Raw genomic sequence first — 25626 nt, 5'->3', positions numbered from 1 at the left:
AAAATCCTTCTTGGGCGAACACGTTCATACCATTTACCCCTTCAATAAACATTGTGTATCACCTGATTACCACCACTTTCTTCTCCTCCCATTTTCATGACGACATCCCATAATCTTTCATCAAATTTCCTTGCTGAATGAGTCTGCATCCCTCCCCTTGTTCACACTCCTTATTGTAATGTATCTACCCTTTTTCCTTTCAGCTGTCTGTCCGCCTCTGTATACGCCCTTTCGATAACGTTTTCATCACGCCCCTTTCAGCTGTCTGTGCATGAGTCTTCCTCTGTTATGTTATGGCTGCAAATACAGGAAGTGCAGTAGTTCCCCAACTCCCAGCTTTCAGTGCGCGGGGTAGAATCAGCCGTTACTTACTTTCGCCATGTTGTACTAAAACTCACTTATTTTAATACTGTAGGGGGAGACTTACTGTTTCCTTAGCAATAACATTTAAAGAAACACGTTTTACTCTGAGCCCAACTCCATCGTCATCCGATAACAACCACTCAGATTTGTGGTTGGCCCTCGACTCCCGGTCTGAGACAGGGATAATCATAGGGCCGAGGGCGAAACGGCCGAATATATTTTCCTTTTGTTTTTAACTGGTAAGGCCCAGTGTTTTGAGCAATAAGGGTACTTTTATTTGTAAGAGAGACACACCATTTGTGATTGTTGTAGTATGCCATTAGCTTAACAAAAATGTTTACCTGAGCATGTTTTATTATTATTTTTATTTCTGTATTGTTTACACAAGTTTAAGCACTTGTTCATTATTGACAATGAAGTGAAGTAAGTGGGATGTGCATGCTATCTCCGCAGCAGTTTTATTGCACTGTGCAGTTTTCTTTGCAGAGCATCTACTTGGGATGTTTTGTTCCTTAAGTAGAAGTTTTTTTTGTAAGAAACACTACTTTTAAAAATTGCTGCTTGCTTTAAGAAATTTAGGAAATGCCTACCTAATGTTGCTTCAGATTTGCACTTGATTATGTTTTCAGATGCTGTACATTTCCTTTGCGGTGTGTTAAAATTGCTGGTTAATGAACAAGTTTTTGTTTTTAGGCCTCAAAGTGTAAAAGAGACAGAAAAGTTGTTTTTGAGTGTTGTCAGTTTTGCAATTCACAGCGTGCTGCTCTTTATGTTGCAGATAAGTCTTGATTGAAAAGTATTGGCAGTCTGAATGTTGAAGAAATGTTGCATGCTATGGGCAAGTTTGCACATTTTGCTAATAGAGAAAGGCCTGATGTGGGCTATGGATATTTTTCTCTTTTGCAACGCTAGTATTTCTTTTACTACAGTTTCGACTGCAAACCATAGTATGTGTGCTGATCTTGTGACAAAAAAATAAACTTTCAGAAATTAATTAATGCTGTTTAAGTTTGAGGCATTAACGCAGGAAAGCGTTATTACTTTAAAGTAGACTGGCAGTGGCAGGCTGACAAGCCGCAGCGTTGTTAAAGGTTACGCGAGTGTGTGTTTTGAGAACAGTGGGAAAAAGCATCAGATTCTTATCCCCCCTGTTGTCAGAAGTCTTTCTGGTTGTATGGGACTGAAGTTGACACATGGGGGGCGGGGGGCTATTGCATTGCCTTGTCTGATGTGCAATATGTCATATTTATCATGCTGCAGCTGCTTCTCAGTACCTTTTAAGATATTTCAGTGTATGGATTGGTGTGTTGCTTGTATCAGACGTATTTATTTGTTTTCAATTTTGAAGTGGATTTCACTTCTCTCCCTTTGCATGCATATATGCCTGATATGAATTGTGTGTTTATGTATGTGTATGTATATACACCTTCATATGCACATTGGGCGAGCCTATGCATGTTTTATATACGCACATGCTTTAAAATGCTAGTGTTTTGTTTCTTTGCCATTTGTTATACTGTGTGGATTTGCTTGGTTTGCTGCATCTGCATCTTTCTATCATACAGTTTTAAGAAATTAACTGTAGTAATGAATTTATATATTTGAATATGTTGATGGGCTTGTCTTTCTTTCCTGTTTTCTCTTATTAAAAAAAGACAGGGACTCTGAATATATTTGTCAGTTTGGATATCATTAAGCAAGTGGTACAAAAGCATGAAGGTACCTGACAGTTTATAATCTAGCATGTTGGTATGTATAGTTGGTATTCAGAAATATGTATGTTGTGTGACAGTGATGAAGTAGGAGTTTGTTATATCTGTGACTACTCCTAAGTAGTGGTGCTTTTTTGCTTGGCAGCTTTTGTTGCAGGGGAGGAATCTTCTTGTGATGGCATGCAAGTAAAGCTGTTCTGCATGCATGCATGTATTTCTGATAAAAATGTTTCATCTTTATTTGAGAGGGGGGGTACTCTTATTACCATTAATTGCAGAGTCATTTAAGAGTACATGTTGTGTTACTAGCCTTGTAATTTGTTTGGGAGGTATACATGTTGGATTCTTAAACTATAATGGTAGAAATCCAGTTCTGCACAATGTTGAAAGCATTGCATTTACTCTAGAGCGTACACATAGATTTTAACATTAGAAAATTGCTGAGTTGACTAGCACTGTATAAATCACCTGCTCTGTGTAGCTCTTGTGTTGCACATAATAGAGAGTATTTTTTACTGAAGAATATTTTGAGAGGTTTCAGAGGAAACTTTATATAAGCAATTCAGATAACATGTTACTGTTTTTCATTTTTCTCCCTTTATTTCTTGTGAGAGGATTTCTGCATTGTCTCTACAAGGCGCAATGAATTTGTACCTTGCAGGTTTTGTTCCTGCCAGTTATTTGTTTTACCCATACGTTGTGAACTTTACTCGGTAACATTTGTAGACTGTCCTAATGTCTTGCTGTGTTTAACAGTAAGGGGTTGTCTTTTTAAGCAAGCTTGGTGAAGTAAATATGGTATTATCTTTTAATTCTGTATCCATTTTAAATACAGCCACCCTAGGTTCTAGAGGAGCAGTTACACTTTTCTGATATAGAAACTTCTGCAGCATCCACCTCGTGGAACTGCTTGCTGTTGTGCTTTCACACGTTGCAACTTGATCTTGCACCTTGCATCCAGTTGGAAAGATACTTGCTTGACACTGAATAAATTTAAGTTGCAGGCTGCTGTATTCTGTCGTTCTCTCTATGCAGGTGTCTTTGCTTTTACTGATTTTTCAAAAATATATTTCATGTTTGTGTTTTATTGATTCTATTATTTAGGCTCTCTGTCTTTGGAACAGTGCTTTACAAGTTAAAGTGCACTGAACTAATTGGAACCTTTGGTGTATGACCCAGTGTGGTGTATACTGTGAAAGGAGATGTTGTATAGAATATCTTGCAGAGAGATTATTTTAACACTATTTAGTGAATAAATGCCACAGGGTTATTTATTTGTCTTTGTTGACTGGAAAAGTCCAACTGGGCAGAGCACATTTTTTAGCTGAGGCTCGGGGAGAGAAGCTCCATCACAGTACGTTTATATTAACAAATGAATTTCAGACACTTCTCAGAAAAAACAGTTGTAATTTCTTATTAAAAAAAATTACAAGATGAGTATTTATAGCAAAATATTTACATACGTTATAAATTTATACAGTTGCTGTAGCTCAAAAATCTTACAGGTAATAAATGGATTGATATTGTAAGAGAGAAAATGTAAAGTTTAGTGATCTTGCATTTCAGTAAAGTGAGGTTTGCAAAGAAGTTCAAGATACGTAATGAAGTTGTCATAAATTATGTAGGAGGGGAGATTTTAATATTGTTTTGGTTTGTGAAAAGTTGAAAAATTATAAAATTATGCAGGAGGGGGATAGTACGACTCGGAGAGCATCATATAGGATTAGCCCTGTTTAGGTTGCCTGTTCAAAATTGATATGTTTTTAGAAGTTTTGTAACTTGAGTATAATGGGGGTGTATGAGAGGGGTAGAGCGGTGGATGGGGGAAGTTAGAAAATGGTAAAGATGAAATGTTTTAAGGGAGGTGAAAAGGAGTTTACAGATTCAAGTTCAAGAGAGAAGGTTGTTAGGGGTGTAGTAATTAAGTAGAGGATTGCAAAAACTTCGTAATAAGCTATAAAAAGTTTGTGCTTTCACTAGAGGTCTCACAACCTGGTGATGATGAGCATGACCAGGATTGGATAAGATATTTTTTTGAGCGGGAGTTTAGTCATCCCTATGTGTGTAGGGATGGTGTTCCACAGTTTGGAGATACAACAGGAGTAAAGCGAGTCCGCAATGAATTTGCTTTAGTAGTGCATAGAAAAAATTTTATCACCTGGTGTAGGGCAATAGTATGTGTTTTTTAATGCCGGGTATTTTTCAGGATAGCATATCGGTTTGTATACCACGACTGGCTGTGAGAGTATTTTATGTAGTTGCTAAGCTCTATCCAGTTTAATTGCTTTAAGGCTTGGCAGTGGTGAGCTCGGTGTGCAATGTAGATAGTACGTTTAGGTACTTTGTTGTAACGGGAGACTAGTTTGGATTTTAGTGTAGAATTTAGGTTTGTAAGAATAGTGAAGGGTATGCAATAAGGTTGGAAGCCAGTAGGATGATGCTAGGGTTTTCCTTGCTGGGTTTGTAAAGTACTTTTTTGCCCTGTAAAGGGAGCTAAGTTTTTGGTGTGTCTTTTTAATTGCTTAAAGAATATTTTGATCAAATTTAAGACTGTCATCTGTTACAACGCCCAGTAATTTAGTATGTTACATCTGCAAATACTAAAATTGAGGTAATAACAAGAAAGTTTGTTTTTGATTTAGATAATGTTTTGGGCTGAAGAGCATCAGCTTTGTTTTACTGGGGTTAAGCAGTAGATTTGAATTTTTTTAGCCAGTTTTAGATTGAAAAGAGTGTTTTCTTGAAGTCTAGTTGTTATGGGGGCTGTTCATACTAAGCCATATTGTCTGAGTATTGTGCTGTATTTGTGTTTTGTATAGCAGTGTGAAGCCTGTTTTTTATAAAAATATTAAATAGGAGGGGACCTAGTATAGACCCGTGAGGGATACCTATGGTAACTGGAAGAGCGGTCCTGTTGCCATTTGACTGCTTGTTGCTTTCCAGATAATTAACTAAGGAACCATTTAAGGGTAGCTTGAGAGCAACCTATAGAAGAGAGTTCAGTAAATAAGTAAATATTGGTTGGCATAATGGCAAAGGTGTTAACCTCACACAGACAAAAGGTGCAGAGTTTGATACTCGGGACGCATGGCTTGGTTTAGCTTAAAAAGACCCCTGTGGTCATTGGCCAAGTAAGAACCTAATCGCACTGTCTTGGCTTAAAAGCCTTACTCCCTACCCCTTCTCCCTTTCTCCTTCTATCCTAACTCAAATATCCACCTCCCCATTTTCCTAACTCTTCTCTCCCATTACCTCATTTAACCTACATATCCCCCCCACACACTGATCATATTTCTCCTGTGGTTCATAGGTTCATAGGTTTATACTAGGCTATCTGCCCTAAGGCATTTATAAGCCTAGCCCAAATTTTTGTGGCTTACGCCACCCCTTATATGAAAAAATACTGTGCCCATTAGTTTGTTGTGCCTCTGTCCAGCAGTGACACAGAGATGGTTCCCGGGGTAAACCTACGATCTCCCATCCACAGGTCTGGATTTCTCTTGAACAGAGTCAGCAAGGTGCTCTACCTCACATGGACCGGGATTTTATTCCACAGCATAGGGAGTCTCTGAGTGATAAATCTATCCCTCCAGCACGTCCTATTTATATCTGTGCTAAGGTTTAAGTCGCTTGCTCTAGTGGTTTTGCTGGATTTGGATTTTTTGAGGTGGAGCATGTCCATTAATTCCGGGTTGGACATGGCCTTGTATGTCAGGCACATGTCACCTCTGAGCAGACGGTATGCGACTGAATAGAGCTGGAGTTTCTTCAATCTGGCAGCATATGACAGATTTTGGAGTCCCTTTATCCTTTTGGTGAGGAACTTTTGGGGTCTCTCCAATTGCTGCAGATGTCGGGTGAGATACATCCCGAATGGGGCATTGTACTCGATCATTGGTCTGATAAGTGAAGAGTACAGGGAACAATAACCTCACTAGATCTGGATGTGAATCCCTTCATGATCAGGTGGGCAATGTAGAAGGTCTTTCTAACCACTTTAGCAATGTGAGTGTCAAAAGAAAGGCCACTGTCAACCTGGGTCCCCAGGTCCCTGATAACCTCTTCTGTGCTTAGTGGATTGCCACCTATATGGTAGCTTGGGGTTACCTTGTTTTTCCCGAAGGGTATGACTATACATTTTTGGCGTTTAACTTCAGGCCATGGCTCTGGCACCAGCTATCTGTTTCCGTGAGTCCCTTCTGAAGGATATCCGTGTCTGATGCACTTTCCACTATGGCCCAGTTTGCAGTCGTCTGCAAACTTTGTCAGCCAAAGTCCTCCTATGTTGGCCTGTACTTCTGAGAAGTAGATGCCAAACAATAGGGGCCAAGGACCGAGCCCTGTGGGACACCACTTGTGACCGGCTTGGAGTCTGACACAGCGCCAGCAACTCTAACCCTGTGGGTTCTGTCCTTAAGCCAGTTTGCAACCCATCTTGTGGCATATGGGCTTACATTTAAGCTGGTAAGTTTTTCTACAATACCGAGTGGGGTATTGTGTCGAAAGCCTTTGCAAGGTCAAGGTAGGCTGTATGGACTGCCTTTCCCTCATCAATGGCCTTGGTGACTGTTTGAAGAAGTCGACCAAGTTCAAAAGGCATGATCTTCCCTTGACAAAGCCAAACTGGGTCGGGTCCAATGTCTGCAAGTCCCCTATATCTTTGTTTATGAGCTCCATTATGATCCTCTCCATAGCTTTGCAGACTAGACTTGTTAAGCTTATGGGGCGGTAATTACCAGGGTCCGTGAGGCGCCGCCTTTGTGGAGTGGGACTACAGTTGCCGTCACGCCACTCCTTGGGCACGTATCCTGTGGTAAGGCTGAGATTAAACAGCTGCCTTATGTGCGGGTTTAATTCCTCATTTAGCTCGTGTAGCACACAGCCGGGGACACCATCCGGTCCCATTGATGCTGTGTTTTTAGCTTTAGAGAGTGCAGCTTTCACCTGCGCATTTGAGATGTCCGGGAGGCTACACTCGGCTGGGATAGTTATCTCTCCTTTAGGGGAGAGGGTGAAGTTTGCACTGAACCTGTCTGCCAGTATGTTGGCAATGTCTGTGGGTTCAGTGATTTTTGTATCATTTTGGACTAATTCTGAGCATATCTGGGAGTTTCCAGCCAGGTTCCTAACATAGCTGAAAAAGGCCTTATGATTGTCCTTTGAATCCATGGCAATTTTTCTCTCAAAATTGGCCTTAGTTGATTTTATGAGTGCTCGTATTTTTTTACTAATAATGATCAGGGGTGACTTCCCTTTTATGGATTTTGTTCTATCATGTAATAGCTTTCTCCTCTTATTGTAAAGTTTGTTAATGGCTGGGGTCCACCAGACTGGACGTTTGCCCTTTGTGGAAAGAGTCTTGGTTTTATTTGGGATTGCCTGATCCATGCAGTCCTGGAGGTGTTCATAGAAGGCATTTGTAAGGGCTTCCGCAGCTTGGGTTGTGGTTTCCACTGGCTCAGGGGCCTTTAAGGATACCACACCAGTCTTGAATAGTGTGAAGTTTGCTTTAGAGAAGTTCTTCACTATGGTCTTTTTTGTTTGGGGTGGGGGCGGGATGTGGATTTCCAGTGAGATTAGTTTATGATCAGATCTCACCAATGAGGGATATACTTCCGGTGTGGAGCAATTTGTCCCCATGTTTGTGACAGTGAGATCTAGTATATTTTCTCCTCTCGTGGGAACAGTGACTAGCTGTTCCATGGCATTTGAATTTATGAACTCCAGGAACCGTTGGGCTAGAAAGTTAGGGCTTGAGTAATGTTCCCAGTCTATATTCGTAACATGTATATTTGTAAATAGCTGCTTTAGTGTAATTGACTTGTAAATACTTACTTATTATTGTAATAGACTTAAACATCTGTGTTAGCAGTGATAGGGACTATATACTTTTGTTGATTTGTTATATAATTTCTGTTATCTTCTAAAATTGTATCATCAAATACTTTGTTTTTGTGTACTCTTCTTGTATAATAACTTTTTTTTTTATATACAGTGTATCTATGGAGCTTTTCTCCCCAGGACTCCATTGAAAATGGGCTCTTTTGGCCCAGTGGACTATCCTGGGAAACAGACGTCAAATAAATAAAGACCCCTGTGGTCATTAGCCAAGTAAGAACCTAATCACACTAGCTGCCATAACACAATCTTGGCGTGATACAATGTCAGAACACTTTGGATAACTGTAGAAACACAGTTAACACTAAGTTACCATTGTTGCTATGCTGGTTTATAGTGTTGGTGAAGTGAAGGAGGGTGGAGGTGGTGGTTTTGTGGTGGGGTCTGAAACCATGCTGTGTTTCTGAGAGTAGATTATTTGAATTAAGGTGATGTTGAAGCTGTGCATGAATACATTTTTCAAGTATTTTTGATAGGGGGAGATGGTTGCAGTGGGCCTTTAGTTATTAAATTGTACTATAGATGTGCCACCGTTGTGTAAAGGTATAATTAAGGATTTTTCCAGATGGAATATATCTTTTAGATACAGAACTATTTATAAATATAGAGACTGGAAAAGCAATTGCATCTGCAGCCATTTTTAAGCAGTCTTGAGAGGAGTTGGTCAGCAGCTAGGGTGGTGTTTTAGGAGTTTTTTAATGGTGGAAGTGGGTACTGAGCTGAAGTCATATAGCTGAGGATATTTAGCAGAGGCTGCAGGTACTGGGAGAATAGTGGAGGTATTCATGTTTGAGGGATGCTGTAGTCTGTATAAAATAGTTAAATTATGTGGTAATGGAATTTGTAGTATTGTTGGATGTAGGGGTGGTCGTTTGGCCCGGGTATAAAAGTTTGTTTACGGATGTCTACAACAGATTTTGGGTTGTTCTGATGTTTGTTTAGTTTGAAGGATGTAATAGGTTATCCTCCATTTGGCCATGTAGGTAGCACTTTGTCAAAGGAAGGTCATGCCTACTTAACCTGTTGGAGTTCTTTGAGAGGGTTACAAAGGCAGTGGATGAGAGGAAAATGGTGCTTACCACCTACCTAGACCTGGCTAAGGCATTCAATACAATACTCCACTCAGGTATTGTTGACAAACTCATCGAACTAGGCACAAATCCCTACATAAATTCCTGGATTGCCATTTGGCTCACAGGTAGGACCCAAGAAGTCAGGATTGATGAGACAGCCTCCATCTAGAGACTAGTCACCTACAGAATACATCAGAGGTCATTGTTGAGCCCACTCCTGTTTTGGCATTTACTTATCGGAGGTCAAGACTAATGTCAAGGATCTCTGTCTCACTAAGTTAGCAGACGACTGCAAATTGGAAGCTATTGTAGACCCCCCCCCCTTCTCCATGATACTAACATCTCTCATGAGTGTCTAATACAGACAAATGGTGCCAAAGCCGTGAAGTAAAACTGGATGGCACGAAGTGCATTATAGTGCCTTTTCTGGAAAAAAAAAGTCCACCCAGGTTTATTACTCCATTGATAAGACACGCCTAAGACTTGACCCAGTAGTTGGGGAACTGGGAAAATTTGTAGACAGTAATCCTGGCCTTTGACCAACACGTAGCCACAGTAGTAAGAAAGTCTTTCTGTGTTGTCCAACTAGTAAGGTATAAGTAAGGGTATGGCATTTAGGTCCAAGAAAGTTATAGTACCACTTTGCTTAGTCCTTATCATTGTACATTGTCCCCTTCGGAATGTACCTGACCAGGCATATGCATCAGTTGAAACACCCACAGAGGTCTCAACAAGATAATCCAGGGTATTTTACATTGTCCTATCCAGATCGCCTTAAAAGTCCTATCTCTATACTCAGTCTATTACAGGTTACCGAGAAGCGATCTGTGCCTGGCATACAAGGCATCGTCAGATCCAATTGTAATGGACCTTTTTTGCATCCGCCAAATGAATAGCACCAGAAACACTGGATCCAAGGATTTAAACTTTGCTTGTGACATAAATAGAACATGCTGGTGAGACAGGTATATGTCTCAGAGGATCCCCATGCTCTGGAATAGGTTTCCCATTCATGTGAAGTAGAGTCCATCCCTAACCCTGTTCAAATGTAACCTTGAACATTGGATGAGAAGTTAAAATTTCACCCCCAGTCTGGCCCCCATGTCTCTGAAACAGAGGCCAACAGTAAATATTTCCTAACTCGCATACTGTCTTCTCCTAAACCTTTAGCAACCTGCAAACTAATACAGCCCTCCAAATAGATACCAAATGTTCCTTGAGAACACTGTTCATTTGGGTTGAGCAGCTAGGTTTACAAAAGCCCTAGGGGTCATTAGCTGAGTTATCAACCTATGAATTTGTGGTTTTCTTTGTTTGTGATGTGTTTAAAATATTCCCAGGCAGTGACTCTGAGTTTAAAAAGGGTTTTATGTTCTGTAGTAATAAATTGTTTTTTGGTTTGCTTTAATTAGTCTGGAGGTAATTGGGGAAATGCTGTAAAAGGAGTGCAGTCACTAAAGCCGTGGATGAGGGTAAGGTGGTTCACACAGCCTATCTTGACCTCGCCAAGGTTTTCGGCACCATCTCCCATTCTGGAATTATAGCTAAACTCACTAAACTAGGTATAAATCCCTACGTCACAAGATGGGTTGCCAACTGGCTCACTGACAGAACCCACACTGTAAAAGTTGCAGCCTCCAAATCTGACCTCAAAGTAGTGACAAGTGGAGTACCACAGGGTTTCGTCCTGGGACCTCTATTGTTTGCTATCTACTTCTCTGAAGTACAGGCTAACACAGAAGGCCTCTGGCTAACGAAGTTCACAGATGGCTGCAAACTAGGAGCCCTAGTCAAGTCCCCAAATGATGTGGACATCCTACAGAAGGGCCTCACTGAGACAGATGCCTGGTGTCAGAGCCATGGCCTCAAGCTCAATGCCAAAAAGTGCAGTGTCATACCCTTTGGTAAAAACTCCGCACCCATGAACTACCACATAGGCAGCAATCTACTTAACACCGAATGCATGATAAGAGACCTTGGGACCCAGGTGGACAGTAGTCTCTCCTTTGATAGTCACATCGCCACAGTAGTCAGGAAGTCCTTCTATGTGGCACACCTCCTCATAAAAGAGTTCTCATCCAGGAAAAAGAGGTCCTTGTTTCCCTTCTACTCGACACTCATTAGACCCATTATAGAGTACAACGCCCCTTTTGGAATGTACCTCACAAGACATCTGCAGCAGCTGGAAAGGCCACAGAAGTACCTCACAAAGAGCATTACTGGCCTCAAAACAAATGCCCTACACTGACCGCCTCAAAAAACACCAGCATTATTCCGTAGCATATTGCCTACTCCGAGGTGATCTCTGCCTAACGTATAAAGCTATGTCAAACCCAGAGCTGTTTGACAATGCTACACCTAAAGAAATCCCAATCCCTCCGAGCTACATGCTCTAGGGACCTAAACCTTGTCACCACAATAAACAGGACACGCTGGAGGGATAGATTCCTGTCCCAGAGACTTCTGTACTCTGGAACAAGCTACCCATCTATGTCAAGCAAAGTTCTTCATTAGCACTCTTCAAGAAAAGTCTTTGAGTGGATGGGAAATACACCCCGGGGATCACTTCTGTGTCTGCTCGACAGTGGCACAGGAAAATAACTTTCTTGGGTGGCGCAAGCCATGGAACCTTGCTGGCTAGACTTATGTAGGCCCTTGGGCCGATAGCCTAGTACCTACCTATGAACCTATAACCTATGAAGATCAGTTAGTTTTTCAAGGCCTTTTTTTAAGTTGATAATATGGGTTGTTTGGTGTACTTTGATACAAGATTTAATTAAAACTGGGTCTTTTATCACAAGTGGCTGTGTCAGTAACTTAATTCATGTTAAAGGAGAACCGCACCCACAGACTCAAAAACATGTTCGTCATCATGGTTTGGTGTTTCCTACATTTTAACACCACTCTGGATCTAGTTGCAGGTTTTTAAATATTTTTATACATAATTTCTGAGTCTGACCACATGGGGTCTGGTATCTTGAAGTAATGCTGATTGTTTAGTCTGCTTCTGGGTATCCCAAAATGCAGTGCTTGTCTGTAAAAAAAAAAAAAAATTGTCACATAGGCCTTTCTACTAAAGCTCCTGTCACTGCATTGATTTTAGAAGCATGCACTGCTGTCTTTCAGTTAGGTTTAAGTAACATTTCATGCCATTCAATGGCTACTTAAAACACAAACAGTGCAAATGTCACAGAACAGACTCAAAGTGCTTTTTACTGCTGCTGCTTTTTAGAGTGGCTAAACTGAAGTATTTTGTGAAGCCTGAATTGTACTACTTTGACTTGTCTCCCATCCCCCTTCACACCTAACTTCCCTAGCTGTCAAAATGCTAAGGGAGGGACCAGGGAGCTGTGACATCATGGCATGGGGGGTTTTTAGGATGGTAGTGGTGATGTCAGTTTGGGGAGGGAAATGGCCAGGAAATTACCTGTATTCAGTGGTCTTGATGACATCAGTGACTTCGAGACCGCCAGGGTGGGGCAAAAGTTTTTTAAAACTGAAACCACCACAGTACAGTAAGGAACTGTTCTAGTGGAGAGAAACCGTCAATTTAAAATACTTTAAATGCTCCATTGTTATTCATAGCAGGGACTGTAAATAGGAAGAAAAAAGACTGAGAAGTTGAGCATTTAATAGTAAAAGGGGACACCAGTGGGATTTTAAGTAGCATGTTTCAGAGCATTCAACAGAGTATACTCTGTAATAAGACATACTTTTATGGCTGCTGTTTTTACTGATTTCTTTTTTTAGAGAGCTCCATGATATGTTTGGTAGGCTTGTAGGCTAATTTTGACAAACGTGTGATTTACTGGCTTTCAAGAAATTTTATAGCTTTAACCCCATAGTGATGTTTGTGTGAATAGTTATGTGCATGTACATACACACACCAGAATTACTTTTGAAGAAGTTGATTTAATAGATAACTTGTTTCACACTAGACCAGGCAAAGGTTGCATCCCATTATCCTGTAAAAAAAAATAGTTCCAACAGCCTTTCTGAGGGCTTCTAGTTTTTTCCTTCCTTTGTCATTTTGTAGTAAGGAATTGTACTTTTCCATATTTTTTAGGTGGCTTGATTTGAAGGTTACAAAACACAGTACTGTATTTTACAGCAAATTAGATCAATAAATGGTACAATCATCATGGGTCACAGATTCTTTAATACCTTATTACTAAAGTTTCAGCATACCATACTGTGCAGTTCCTATGCATGACACACTTGCTATTTCAGCACAGGTTGTTGATACAACCATTTTATGTATCGCAGTTCGTTTTTATCCATCTTAAGCCCTTGCTTGATTTAATATTGCACATTTAAACAAAAAAAGTGAACACAAAATAACGGTTTATAATTTAATTTGAGATCAGGAATTAATTGGTGACCATGTTGTTTTATTTACAATGCTACAAGTCTTAACAATTGGACCATTTATTTTTCACATTACATTGGAGTCTACTGTATTAAATAGATGTTCTTCATATTAATTATTACTGCAGTAGCCTTAGCCATATGGGCAAAGCTTCAGAACACTTTCCACGTGGCCAAACTGTCAGTCAGCTGGATCAGAGCTGACTGAGACAAGTTTGGGAGTGAAGCCTCCTGCCATCAGAGTACGCTGTGAGGCTTTCGAGGATCAGTTGTCAGTTTATGCTTTCCTTTGCTCGGCAGAGAAATTCCCTTTGGAGGGGAAAACCTTCTTCTTATATTTACTGATGTTTATTACTTTCCTTTTCAGGAAATTTATTTTCAAGCTAGGAGTGTTGTGTTTTAATGGACTGTCTCAAGACTTTAGTGTACCTTTGAATGGAGCAGTCATTTTTTCTGTCAGTATAAAAGTAGTGTAAACTTACTGATTGACATCTTCTGTGCAGAAATAATTTTTGTTTTCATTATGGGGCTGCCATAGTGTTTGAAGGTGCCTTTTACCTTGTTTTTCTGTCAGAAGTAACTTTTGTGAATTGGTAGTTTTGCCGGCATTTGCTGCTTGTCTTCCCTGGGAAAGCGGCACCATTTTTGGCTTGACCATGGAACAGATTGTCAGTCCAATCTTAGTCTTTCTTATAGCTGCAGAAAGTTAAAAACAAACTGCCTTTGCCACCACAGCAGGCTAGCAATTTGCTTCAGCTGCAAGTTTGTGACTCTGCTGTGGCAATTTATTGTACCACAGGCCACTCATCTTTTACCCCGGATCCTTCTGGTGTAGGTACTGTAGAGTAACGGTTGGCCACATCTGCTGCGGCTGTTGGAGTCTCCTGAATCGGCAAAGGAGAGCCACTTGTCGATCCTGCGAGAAAGAGCAGGGAAGGTTTCCCTGTTGTCAGAATGTTGTGCCCATTCCTGGGGAAGCAGTGGCTGCCATTGATAACATAGTTGGTCCCATTTAAAACCAAGCATGCATCTACTCCTCGTATTTCTTTGGATGGGGTACTGGGACTGGCTCAGGGTTTAATTCAGACTGTTGATCCTTCTTGTAGAAGTAGTTTTTGGTAAAAGAAAGAGTGATGCATCTTTTCCTGAAAAGATTCAAGATCTTGAATGTGAACAGGAAAGGTGCAAGGACAGCTTCAGGGTTTTGTCCTCTGATTTTCAATTTGGATTTAGAGGAGAGCTCAGTTTCTGTTTCTCCCTGTGAGGATTCACTGTCTAATTGTCCTCTAAGTAGGAGAACACTGAGGTTTCTCATTCCCTCAGAAAATAATGAGTTGTTAAAGAATGATTTTCTGGTACCTGTACCCATTCTTCCCGTCCTGTCTACTTTAGAGGATTGTGCATCTTACAGCCTGCAATTTTATTGATAGCCATCCAGCGGTACCTAAAAAGGCAGGTTGTATAAAGTTCCTCAGTCTTTTATATTTTTATACGCTGTACTCAAACTTGACCCAGCATGTATAGCTTTAGTTGACTCCAGTGGTGCTAAGCACTTCATTAATTCCAATCCTACTCTTTTTAATAAGGATGGGAAAAATGTATACTTCTGCAACTTTGATTTTCAGAATTTTAAATTGTCAAGCTCTTATGTTAAAGTTTATTCTGACATATTGTGAAAGTGTGTGGAATGTATTATCTACAGTTTATTTTTGGCAAGAAAAATGTACTGTAACTTAGTTTTTTTCTATTGCACAGATCAGAAGTAATTGTTTGTAGTGTGTGAATGACAGGGCAGGGCAGTGGCCATTGGTACCTTTTTGGCTACATTCTCAGAGCCTTCCAGATAATGTAAAAAAAAAAAAAAACAAGATTTTACATTCTTCCTAGGATAGTGATTAGTGTTTGGCCCTTCAGCTGCAGGGGTGATCAAAAAGTGTGATGAAAGGGGCAGGATGAACCAGGGAATCTAAGATTTTTCAGCCATTCTTTTCCAAAGGGTCCAAGGGATTTTCTTTGTCCTCATCCTGTTTTGGTAAAAAACAGAGTAAGCAGTCACAACAGAATTCAGATTAACAGATGTATAAGAAGTGGCAAGGGAGTTCCAAAAAGTCACAAACCTCCCAAACCCAAGGACAGTTCACGTCTGAATGACTCCTCAAGAGACCTTGTGACCCCCCACCCTTGCCCCTTTTCTCTTCCAGAAGGTCTGAATCTCCAGTTTTCTGTTTGGCAATAGATTGAGTTTTAGAATCAATTTCTCTGAAACATTCATCAGGGTTATGTATGCCATTCCTCATCTTGCAGATAGCTGTCCTTTTTTCCACCTCTTCTTCACATGCTGTCCCAAGGAGTTGTAGAACAATTTCCTCTTTCCGAGGTAGGGACTGGGTTTTATTCAAGGATGTTCCTAGTGCCAAAGAGAGGAAATGCTTGGTATCTGCTCTGTATCGTTCATTCCTAAATCTGCTTGTAATGGTGCACAAATTCAGAATGATGGAACTTTGGACCCCCTTATCAGGAAACTTTGAAAGAGGAAAAAGAGGTAACACTAGACTTAAAGGTGCTTATCACATCCCTATTCATCCAGGCTTCTGGCATTTCTATAGATTTGGTGTGTCTGGATCACATTCAGTTCCTTGCCTTACCCTTGTGCACCAAGACTGCTCAAAAAGTGTCTAGCTCCAATTATAGTTCATTGCAGGTTTAGTATCCACATTTTTGTATATTTAGATGACATGTTATCTTCCCAGAGACTTTCTCAAAATGTAGGGAATCTCTCTCTTGGATGAGTGATCTCTTGCAGAAGCTGTGAATCCATGACATATTCAAAAGTCTTTCTTGACAGCTACACACAGGACTGTGATTCTGGGATGTCAACAAGATACTTCAGTTCAAGCAGCTTTTCTTCCACAGAAAAAAATAAATATGTATTTAGATCTGTTTTTAAATTTTTTCCACCCAGATTTCCATTATTGCAAGAGAGCACCACAAGATGTCTGGTCCCATGGCGTCAATGATTCTCATGAAACTCCTGGCAAGACTCCATATGAGAAAAATACAGTGGTAGCTGAAATTTCTTTGGTCATAGCATTGACACCCTTTATCTTTTCAGATCCCAGTATTGGGGGTTGTCTCCACCAAAAAATTTCTCTTCTGAGAACAGATGTCCTTAAATCCAGGTCACACCTTCTCCCTTCCTGCTCCAAAACATTCAATCACCACAGATGCTTTGGAGTTTGCTTAGGGAGCAGTTTCAGGAGGGATAAAAGTGCAAACGGTGTGAAACACCAAGGATAGGTGCAGGTACATAAATGTCAAGGAGATGCTTGCCCTAATCAAGATTCTCAACTCTCTGAACCATCTTTGGTCCCCTGGACCTCTTCAAGTGGTTACAGACAATACCACAGTCATGGTCAAGTTAGGAAACCAGGTTGTATCCCCATTTGCAGACTAACCATGTTAGCTTGGGGTATAGCTTCACAGTGCAGTCTCATTCTGCAGGCATATTGCATTCTGTTAGAGTAAAACTGTTTGGCAGACAGGCTCAGCAGGACCAGGGCAAGCCCTCATGAATAGAAGTAAGGTAAGGGGGGGTGTCTTCCAAAATCGGAGCCATCTGTGTGGAGTTCTCGAGTAGACCTCTTTAACTCCTCTTCGAACAATCAACTTGCAAAATTCTGTTCCAGGACTCCATGCAAAAAGGTCTGGAAGACAGATGCCTTTTCTTTTCTTTGGACAGGAATGTTCCTGTATGCTTTTCCATTAATATGCAGGGCACATCTAAAGATTCAGAAAGTATTCCCCAAGATTATTGTAGTGACTCCTTTCTGGCCCTTGTAGTGGTTCCGTCTTTTGGAAATGGCCAAGGGCAGCTACCACAAATTTTTTCACAGAATGGGATCTACTCAACACAAGAACAGGGGTGTTAAATACACCCCAACATCGGTCATCTTCAATTTACTGCCTGGATGATGGTCTTAATTCCTTTTAAAGCATCTGTTTATGGAGGAAGTACAGCAAGTACTAATGGAGGTAAGAAAGCCTGCAGATAAAAAGGTTTTCTAGTTGGTGCCAGCAACATAACCAGGACCCATTCAGGGCCAGTTGTAATCTGGTTTAACAATGTTTGTGTGAATTGCTGTGTTATGGCCTTCCTCATTACTTTAAGGTTAATTTATCAGCCATTTCAGCATGTCTGCCTGTGGATCCTCTTTTTTTTTTTTTTTTTTTCCCCAAGGCATTCTCATGTCAAAATGATCTTTAAAAAGATTTTGCATGAGAGGCCTCCAAGTAAACCTGTGGCCCCTCATTAGAATCTAAATTTTGTGTTAGAGGAGCTAACACCTGTTCCATTTGAACCAGCTATTATGGTTGACTTGAGGTTCTTAATATGGAAAACAGTTGTACTGATTGCGTTGACCTCTGCAAGAAGGGTATCCGAGTTGTAAGCTCTTATGGTGAGTCATCCCTACTTCATTTTCCAAAGCGACAGGGTTTTCTGAGAGCTAATCCTTTTATGCCTAAAGTATATCCATGTTTTCTTTAAACCAAACTATTCATCTTCCCATTTTCTTTCTTGAAGCTAAAAATGAGGAAGAGAGAATACTCAATACCTTTTGTTGTCAGCAGACAACTCGGATACTGTCTTGACAGAACTAAATCTTTCAAATCTTTGTTTCAATATTTCATTTCTTTTGAAGGTGAGACGTTATCACTTGTGCCAAAACAGACTTCTTCCAAATGGCTGTCTAAGGCTATCATCTTTTATTGTACTTACCATGGCAAATCAATTCCAGGAAGGTGAAGGCCCACTGTACCTTTATGGAAAGGGACGGATTTGATAAGTATTCTAGAAGCTGCTGCTTGGTCCTTTGTACATACTTTTATAAAGCACCATAAGCTTGAATCCTTCTCCAAGACTAGATCAAGCTTTGCTTGGACCATTCTTCAGGGGCTGCTAGACCCTTCTTCCTCCTCCCAAGTACAGTTAGCAGTGGCTGTCTGCTCATATAGCTGAGGCTGCTGCAGCAGTGATCAATATGAAGAAAATAACATAGGTAAATTCGACTTGTACAATTGCACTAACCGTATATATTTAAATGATCACTGTTGCAGTAGCCACTCCTTCCCTTCCTCCATCCCCTAGTTTTTTTTATTTATTTTTTTTTATGCCAGCGTGTGGACAGTTAAATTTTTTATTCCTAGCACTATCCTTTTCGGGGCTCAACCTCCCTCTCTCTGCTGGCAAGAAAGCTGTGAAAGGCTTTGCGCCCAAACTTTTCTTTTAGTCAGCTCAGCCCGAGCTGTTTAGCAGTTTGGGTGCATAGGTTCATAGGTTTATACTAGGCTATCTACCCTAAGGCATTTATAAGCCTAGCCCAAAGTTTTGTGGCTTACGCCACCCCTTATATGAAAAAATACCGTACCCATTAGCTTGTTGTGCCTCTGTCCAGCAGTGACACAGAGATGATTCCTGGGGTAAACCTACGATTTCCCATCCACAGGTCAAGATTTCTCTTGAACAGAGCCAGCGAGGTGCTCTGCCTCACATGGACCGGGATTTTATTCCACAGCATAGGGAGTCTCTGAGTGATAAATCTATCCCTCCAGCACGTTCTATTTATATCCGTGCTAAGGTTTAAGTCGCTTGCTGTAGTGGTTTTGTTGGATTTGGATTTTTTGAGGTGGAGTATGTCCATTAATTCCGGGTTGGACATGGCCTTGTATGTCAGGCACATGTCACCTCTGAGCAGACGGTATGCGACTGAATAGAGCTGGAGTTTCTTCAATCTGGCAGCATATGACAGATTTTGGAGTCCCTTTATCTTTTTGGTGAGGAACTTTTGGGGTCTCTCCAATTGCTGCAGATGTCGGGTGAGATACATCCCGAATGGGGCATTGTACTCTCATTGGTCTGATAAGTGAAGAGTACAGGGGAACAATGACCTCACTAGATCTGGATGTGAATCCCTTCATGATCAGTTGGGCAATGTAGAAGGTCTTTCTAACCACTTTAGCAATGTGAGTGTCAAAAGAAAGGCCACTGTCAACCTGGGTCCCCAGGTCCCTGATAACCTCTTCTGTGCTTAGTGGATTGCCACCTATATGGTAGCTTGGGGTTACCTTGTTTTTCCCAAAGGGTATGACTATACATTTTTTGGTGTTTAACTTCAGGCCATGGCTCTGGCACCAGCTATCTGTTTCCGTGAGTCCCTTCTGAATGGAAGGTGTCCTGAAACTTTGCAGGCTGTCTGTTATATCCTTTGGGGGGGGGGGGTATAACCAGTATTGTTAAGGCTATTGTTATGGAATGTGATGCTAGTTTTCTGTCAGCACAATCTTCAATGTACTAAAGCAGCCCAGTCACAAAAAAAATGAATGCATTATCCCAGGAAACCAAACATTTTAATCGATTAAAGCACCTTAGGTAAGCGCTTTCATCTCTTAAATCCAAACACATGCTTTATCGATTTTTAAAAGTGTTTGATTTCCTGTGATACTGCATTTGGTTTTTTTTTTTTTTTTTTTTTTTTATTTTATCATCTTCAATCTCACATTCCAGTACAGCATTCCATACAGCCCAGTTTCTTACTGCTGAATTCATAGTGCATTTCCATATTTCTAATCTCTGTAATAAATTAAATTTCCTATTGATAGTTTGCCCTTTTTCCGTGTATTCAGTTAGTTATAGCTTTTTTAGCCAGTAGCAATGCTAAATATTTCAACACATTCACTTTAGTGTCTTATTTTACCCCAAATCAAGAAAGTAACTTTACGGAGGTTAAACTCTCTACTGAGTATGAGTTGGCATATTATTCAAGTCTGTTTTGTAATGAAGAATCTCTTTATATTCCCAGAATATATTTTCTCTTGAATCTCGTTCTAAGCCTTCGCAACTGCATCATATGATTTTTTTCTGTAGGAACATTTTTCACAAGTCTTGTAGGGGTATAGAAATATTTTTGTATAGAAATTTATATGCAAAAATTCTAAATTTTCTTTTTTTTTTTTTTGATGCATATCTAGGGTTAAGACATTTCCCTCCACTGCTCATCTGTAATATCTTTATGTAATTGTTCACCACATGCTATTATTTACCTTTGTACTGCATTGTCTTCTCAAATTTAATATTATCTTTTATGCTGTACATATTACTCATTATTGTTCTAGCCATATTTATAAGGTCTTCAGTTTAACAAAATTGCTTTCTGCATATCATTTTTGAGCTCTAATATTAGATTGGTTTAATTTCTCCAAGTCTTCTAATACCATGACTGGAGTTGACTCCATTCTTGTCAAAGTATGATTTAAAGTTTGTGAAATTAGTATTGTTTTAATCTTTGTTAGCCAAAAGTGCTGTTCGCAGCACCAACATGTGCATGGAATTGACGACTCCTGCAACTTGTATGGTGTTGCATGTACAGTAGAGTATGTAAATAGGACTGTAAATTCTTTGAGTCCCACTGCTCTTACTACTATTGGAACTGTATGGGTATCCTTCTTCCACATTGCCATAATTTCTGCCTGCAAATCCTGGTATTTTATGATTCTGTCTTTACGTATGACACTGTAATCACTGGGTGTAGCAATTTCAATGTTCAATCATCCTTTTTGTCTTAAATTCATGGGCTTCTGGTTTTCTCGCATCTGTTTTTTTTTTTTTTTTTTTGTTTATTTTTTTTTTTGAACTGTTGGTAATGAGTGATCCCATGTGATATAAACTTTACAGCTACTTCAGTATTGTAATGTTCACACAATTCCCAATGTAACAGTCTTGCCGCATAATTATGCCTTGCAGTGTACAGACCCCCTGCCATTAGTGCCTCACGGCCAACAAGATGTGTGACTGTTTCCAGATGTTGTGTAGTCCAATCTCACCTTCATTTTTACATATGGGTTCGGAGCCGATCCTCAGCTCAGACTCAGCCGATTTACAAGCTTGAAGACTTCTGGTTGGCTCGTGGCTAAGCAGGTATCCCATAATGCACCAGTACAAACCCCATATCTCGTTAGCTGCATCGACTAGTTCAGTTGTGCTTCTCTTGGCTCTGGCTAAGTGTTAAAATTCTATTTAAAATTTGTATTACAGTTATTACGGTATTGTAAGGTGATATTATCTTAGGCAGTAGTGTTTGCCCTTTTTGGTGCATTCTTAGCTTAAACTTAGTTTGGTATCCTGTGTGCCAGTTTACAGTTTTTGTAGGCGCCGTTGCTCTTTTTTCCTTAGTTTGTGGCGGTTTTGCCGCTGATGGTTAACAGGGGCTCCTGTTACCCTGTTGTCTTTCTAGATCGTTATTGGCAGCTTACTTTCCTTAATCTGAGATTCTATTTTTGGTGGGGATCCGCTGGTTATTTGCTAAGGGTTGGAGTTCCTCTCTTAGTACGTTAGTTTTTTCTTCTAATTGCTCCACATAGAACTATATACAGTTTTCTGTGTGTCTGCATTTTCTGGTCTGTTTAAATTAGAAGACCTAGTTTCAGTTCCACCAGACTAAGCCCGTGTAAGTTAGAGGACTTGGTCCTCGTGGTACTTTCTTCTGTAGGGCTAGGCCTGTTTTAGTTAGAGGACCTAGTCCTCTTCCCTCATTCTTCTTTGTGTGTGATGTCTAAAGAGAGTAAGGAGCACAAACCTTCGGGTTTCAAGAAGTGCATGAAATGCTCCCAAAAGATGTCTTTAACGGATGGCCACAGTAGCTGTGTCTACTGTTTTAGGGGCCATCCACTTGTAGGAATCTTGCTTGTTTGCCATGCTTTCCCTCCTAGGGTGTTACAGGAGAGAAAGAACAAGCTTATACTCAAGGGTCTACTAAAACCATCTTTTGAGGAAGTTCTATCCAGTTCTTCAGCTTCCTCCAAGTCTGGCAAGTCTTAAGTCTTCTAAAAGGCCTTCTCTGGTGCCGTCTGGTGTCTTGGAGCTGCCTGCTAAACAGTCAAAATCTACCTCCTCGACTCCACTGCCTTCGGAGCCGAAGGAGAGCACTATTGTGGTGTCCGAGTCGGTTCCAAGTGTTTCGGAGCTGATCTCTGAACCGATTGAATCGGCAATTGAATCTGCTTCTTGGAGCCGGTCTGTGGATTCCCTACCAGTTTCCGTGTTACTAAAGACTCCAGTGCCCCCTAGATCAAGATCCCCTACTGTCTCTTCCAGATCTTCCAGGAGCCTTTCGGAAGAAGATGTGGAGAGGGTAGTGTTGAGACACCTGAAGTCATCTGCTTTACCAAAATTATTGTTGGCTCCGACCCAGTCGGCTCTGGAGCCACTCGATCCAGCTTTGCCCTTGTCTGCTATTCCTCCTCTGAGCCATGTTGACCCTTTGGAGCTAGAGTGCTTGGTGCCACCGGACGTACTATTGGTTCCAGCTCCCTTTGTCGCTGCTTTGGTGCCAGGTTCGGCTCTGATACGCTCTGTGCTGTCTGCCATGTCCAGGGGCCAAAGCTCTCCTGTTGGTGCCGACAGGGAGGGTTGGAATCTGTCTTCTGTTCCGAGCCTTCCTCTCGGTGCGTCGGCCAGGGTAAGCTTGGACCCTGCATCTATCTCTGAGCCAGTGGCTCTGATTCTGACGTCAACCTTAGTCTCTTCGGAGCGGGGGAGGTCTTCGGCGCCAGAGAAGTCGGCTTTTGAGATGATGAGTGTGCTGTCTTATTCTCCAGCCCCTACCAGTGGTACCAGCACTCTTCCCCCGAGAGCGCCAACTTCGGTCTCAGCCCCTACTCTCTCCTGAGACAGCAGAGATCCTCAGCTTCAGGAGCCATCGGCTGGTGGCCCCCACTCTTCTGAGGCCTCCCCAGAATGCCCTTTCGTGGAGCCTCTCCAGAATAGGCTATGTAAGAGGAAGCATGTTGACTCCCAGGATGAGTCCTTGACATTGGACACTGAACTCGAGGAGTCTGAAGGGTCCTCCAAGTCGTCCTCTGATGATGTCTCTTTCATGGAGACAACCCTTCTGATGAGGAGTCTGTGTACCTGAAGGCTTTCGGGTCTCAACTTTCTGCCTCTTGGGTGTCTCCACCTTTTGACTAACTAATGGATCTGGTTAGTCGAAAGGTGTGGGATGTTCCTGATGCCGTGGAGCCAGCCCCCAGGAGACCAAATAAGTTTATCTGCCCCTCATGCTAAAGAGTTTTTGTCTAAGGGCGTTCCTGTAGATACCATGGTGGTGGCGGCGGCCACAAAGGAGGAGCTGGCGGAGACTTCTTCCTCTGTTCATTCGCCAAATAAGAAATCTCGACAGACAGATTTGGGAAGTGTATCTTTAGTTCAGTGGTATTTACCGTTTGATTGTTGAACTATCTCACTCACTTCACGAGATTACAGAGGGATCTCCTCAAGGAGTTAGGAGATTCTATACTGCTCCCTAATACCATAGGTGTTCCTCAGGGCTCGATACTGGGCCCACTTCTGTTTTCCATCTTCATAAATGACCTTCAATCAGTCATCCCTAAATCCACCTGCATACAATATGCCGACGACTCCACCTTAATCTGCTCCGACGTCTCCCTCTCGAATCTCCAAATGACCACTCAACATTGTTTTTCACTAGTTGAAGAATGGTTCACTGACTTAAAACTCCTACTTAACCCAGCTAAAACCAAACTATTACTTTTCCTCCCCAACGTCTTCTCACCTCTAGGCAAAGAACTCCCAAACACTAACAACATAACCTTTCATATTAAATCCAATAATGGGACCCTCATAACCCCTGTCACCAGTACCAAACTGCTAGGTGTCACTATTGATCATAAGCTCAAATTCGACATACACATTACCCAAACAGTAAAGTCTGTTAACAAAAAACTAGGATCTATGTACAGAATTAAAAACTTCCTAACTCCCACTACCAAATTAACTATTGACCGCACCCATCTCCTCTCTTCCCTCCTCTATGCTTCCCCGATCCTCTCTTTTCACAATAAACGTGAACTTAACATGCTCTCTCTTGCCTACAACCACACTGCCAGATTTATTACAGGTTCCCCTTATCGAACCCATCATTGTCTTAATCTGCGAAAACTTGGCAGGTTGGAACTGCCAAATCTCCTCAAACTTAGCCAACTCGCCGAAGCTTATAAAATAATCAACCATCCTGATAGAACTCCCTCACTGTGCAAAATTTTGACTCCATATACTAACCTCAACAGTCTCCGATCATCAAACAGCATCCAGATCCTAACCATTAAAGCAAAAAAACTCAGGTGGGGATGCCCTTTACGCCAATTCCATTGGCAAGCAGTGGAACTCCCTGCCAAACAACCTTAGACTTACTACTTCACTCAATCAGTTCAAATCTAACCTTAAAGAATATCTCTCCACACAATGGACATGCCCATGTCGAGAACCTGACTAACTACATATCTCATAACTTCTAGTCCCATATCCCTAGCCCATTTCCCTAATTGCAGATCTCTAAAATCTCTCTCCTTTTAGTAATAAGGAAAATCTCTGATTTCAGTCTATTTTCCAGTATCATTAACGAAATCAATGTTTTGTGTATAACTTCCTGTCTGTCCTTTTGTCTTATATAACATCTATGTAAATTTTCATTCCTGCATATGTAAGCTATATTCTCTTTTTTGTAACAATACTTTGAATCTTGTAATTTAAATATGTACTTCCATTGTGTATTGGAGCTTTTCTCCTCGGGCCTCTACTGAAAACGGATATGTATCCAGCTAGACCAGCCCGGTTAACAAATGTAAAATAAATAAAATAATAAATAAATACAAGGTGCGTGTACTAAGGGAGTCCCTGACAAGATCTCTGCTCAGTTGTCCACCTTAAGTTGCATGGAGGAGTTAACTATAGAATTTATCTCCTATGTGGCTGATGGAGCGAGTAAAGCAGCGGGTTCCTGAATGTGCTTGTGTAATTTTGCGGAACCATTCAAGTCTGCTTTCACAAACGCCCCATTTGATGGTTCCTCATTGTTTCCAAGGCGAAGGACACACACTCTGTGTGAGCAAGAAAGAAAGACACTTTCTGCTGTGGGAGTACGTTTTACTGTTCCCTCTTGACCATACCCCAAAGGTCAAAGGGGCAGTAAACTGTGGTTCAGAAAGTCCCAGAGGGTCTTTCCGGACACACAGGGTGAATCCTCCTTCAGAGGAAGAGGAGGAAATGGGAGACGTCGTCCTAGAGGCACTAGTGGTTCGCAATACCAGAAAGGCCGTGATTTCTTTCGAGGATGGCCTTATCAGCGCTTCTGATGTGAAAT

At 41.1% G+C, this 25626-nt stretch overlaps 1 protein-coding gene across 7 annotated transcripts in view; it reads left to right on the top strand.

Moving 5' to 3' along the window:
- The first annotated feature begins 221 nt into the window (after positions 1–221).
- PUM2 (pumilio RNA binding family member 2) overlaps positions 222–25626 on the top strand; it is a 4949642-nt gene continuing 4924237 nt past the window's right edge. For all 7 annotated transcript variants that reach the window (XM_044067594.1, XM_044067585.1, XM_044067551.1 and 4 more), the window contains exon 1: positions 222–602. The gene's annotated coding sequence lies outside the window, so the exon portion shown is untranslated. The remainder of the gene's footprint in view (positions 603–25626) is intronic.

Source organism: Protopterus annectens, chromosome 1.part0 (genome assembly GCF_019279795.1).
Source record: "Protopterus annectens isolate FY-2018-M chromosome 1.part0, PAN1.0, whole genome shotgun sequence".
In the NCBI taxonomy this organism is placed as follows: Eukaryota; Metazoa; Chordata; order Ceratodontiformes; family Protopteridae; genus Protopterus; species Protopterus annectens.
The sequence above is the reverse complement of the archived record's forward strand: the minus strand, read 5'-3'. Positions and strand labels throughout refer to the sequence as shown.